Below are 2,858 nucleotides of genomic sequence, written 5' to 3' on the forward strand. Positions count from 1 at the left end.
TCTGCAAACTAACCACCACAAATGGAATTCACTTCTCTGGGAAACACTGGTGTGTCTGTGTGTGTGTGTGTGTGTGTGTTGAAAATAAAAGACTAGAGAATAGTACAAGAGTGTGTGTGTGTGTGTGTGTGTGTGTGTGTGTGTGTGTGTGTGTGTGTGTGTGTTGAAAATAAAAGACTAGAGAATAGTACAAGTGAGTGTGTGTGTGTGTGTGTGTGTGTTGAAAATACAAGACTAGAGAATAGTACAAGAGTTCATAGATGAATGTAAGGGCACAAAAGAATGAGGTTATGAGGTCATACAGTTGATAACCTTTCAATCCTAGTGGACTCAATCTCCCTCCTTCTCTCACCCCACCACAAGCGTGCGCACACACACACACACACACACACACACACACACACTTTTGTTTACGCAAGAGCTCTTGTAGGTGAAGATGGTGAGACACTGGCATGCCTACTGATTAGCATTTCCTGTCAACGGTGATTTAAACCTTGCTCATCAGTGGAGTGTGTGTGTGTGGGTGCGTGTGTGTGTTTAAACCTTGCTCATCAGTGGGGTGTGTGTGTGTGTGTGTGGGAGGCATGTCATAGCTCATCAGTCTCCTCTCCCCAAGACCAGACGGGCTCTGAACAACACCTTCCCCTCTGCGGCGCTTGGGGGCGGAGGTCCCAGCACAGCAGGGTGGATGCCCCTGTGTGTTTCTGTGAGTGACTGTGTGTGTGTGTGTGTGTGTGTGTGTGTGTGTGTGTGTGTGTGTGTGTGTGTGTGTGTTTTTCTGCATTATTGTAGGTGCGTGGGTGATTCGGGGGCCACCTGGGGCTTGAGGCTTCAAAAGATGCACTCCCAGGAACCAGCAAAAAGAGAGAGGGAAAGAGAGAGATGGTGAGAGGGAGAGAGAAAGAGAGAGAGAGAGGTGCAAGGTGACTCTATGAGGGGAAAGACATGCTTTGATGTGAAGAGAGGAAGAGGGAGACGGAGGGAGAGAGGAAACGAGGGAGTGAGGGAGAGCAGGGGTAGTGGGTGGAAGAGTAGAAGGGGTGCGGATGGGGAGAAGAAGGTGTGTGTGTGTGTGCGTGCATGTGTTTCAGTGTGAGTATGGCTATGTGTGTATGCACAGTATGTGGTTCTGTGTATGCACAGTATGTGGTTGTGTGTGTGTGTGTGTGTGAGTGTGTGTGTGTGTGTGTGTGTGTGTGTTTTGTTGACACAGGAGACCTGACCCAGGCCAGGGGCGGCCAGCCTCACAGACACACACTGCTGCTGTAATTGCCTCAAAACCACACCTTCACCCTCAGGCAATGGACTCAACTCTCTCCATCTCTTCACCTCTTATTCCCTCTCTCCTCCCCTCCTCTCTCCACATTCTCCATATCCCTTGTTTTCAGGATTCATCTCTCATATCCTTTCCCCTTATAACTCCATCGCTCTCTCTATCTCCCTCCCAGGTGCCTACCATCACCCTCTGGTTTGTCATTCTGATTGGCTCATCAGTATCTTTCACAGCCAATCAGTCAGTCTCACCATATGACCATGAGCGGTTGATCAGTGTGATTGGTTAATCAACTTTTCTCCAACTCTTGTTTGGATAGAAGAGACCTGATGGAATTTTCCAGGTAGAGGGGGGCAGATGGATGAAGTGAAGGTAAGCAGAGGAGAAAGGGATAGAGAAATAGCGTGAGAGTGAGAGAAAAAGTGAGTGAGAGAAAAAGAAAGAGAGATGGAGAGAGCCTGGAATGGACCGTGCTGGACACTGATGGGCAGAGTTGACCTTCAGAAGAGGGAGGGAGTGATCACAGAGGGAAGGCAGGAGAAGAGAGAGAGGGAGGGAGAGAGAGGGGGGGGGGGGGGAGAGAGTGAGACGGAGAGCAGGCACGCGCGAGCGAGCGAGAGAGAGGCAGGGAGAGAGAGAGAGGGAGAGAGAGAGGGAGGCAGGGAGAGAGAGAAAGAGAGAGGGAGTGAGGGAGCGAGTGCGTTTGAGGGCGGCGTCTGGGCCGGGCCTCCTGACGAGCGGCTCTCCTGGATCTTGGCACGGGCGGCGCGAGCGCGGTGAGCAGCTGGACTTCATTAAGCGCTGGTGTTAATTACTGGGACCGAGCTGGAGAGGAGAGCGGAAAACACTCGCCGTAATTCAGACAGGGTCACCTTGAAATCGATCATTTAGCATCACACGCACACTTTTAGCATCACACGCACACACACATATACACACACACACACACACACACAACGCACGGAGCTGTGAGGGAGAGAGACAGGAGACGGACAGATCAAAAAGAACACACGTGGTCTTTTGTCTGGCTGGAATTAATAAAAACAACAGGCTCATATTGTTTGAACTACTGTACGTTTGCGGTGTGTGTGTGCTGAAATGAATAGCTTTAAGTGATGCTGTGTATTCTGATGGCGTGGGAGTGTGTGTGTCTGTGTGTGTGTGTGGTGTGAAATTGTTGGAGTAATTTTGAAAGTGGTGCTGAGGAGAGGGAGTGAGAGTGTGTGAGTGAATCTCTGGAGGGGGGGTTGGGGTGGGAGGGTCAGAGTCTGGCAGGCACACACCTCATGGGAGTCGACCGATGAAGACTTCTATCATCACTGCCAGCTGTGGACACTCGCCTACACACACACACACACACACCACACACACACACACACACACACACTCACTTGTACATGAACCACACACCAAAAGGAAGCCATACAAAACAAGCACACTACACAATTTCACTGTTGGGAATGCAAACTGTTTGCGCGTGTGTGTGTGTGTGTGTGTGTGTGTGTGTGTGTGTGTGTGTGTGTGTGTGTGTGTGTGTGTGTGTGTGTTGCGGCAGGGCACACTAATTTGGTGTTATCTGCATTCC

General features: G+C 50.4%; 1 protein-coding gene across 1 annotated transcript in view; it reads left to right on the forward strand.

Annotated features, from left to right (window-relative positions):
* Window positions 1–2,858, forward strand: part of LOC121724150 (zinc finger protein 423-like) — a 26,645-nt gene that overhangs the window by 18,979 nt on the left and 4,808 nt on the right. The gene's annotated exons all lie outside the window — the stretch shown is intronic.

This window comes from Alosa sapidissima, chromosome 11, assembly GCF_018492685.1.
Source record: "Alosa sapidissima isolate fAloSap1 chromosome 11, fAloSap1.pri, whole genome shotgun sequence".
NCBI lineage: Eukaryota > Metazoa > Chordata > Actinopteri > Clupeiformes > Clupeidae > Alosa > Alosa sapidissima.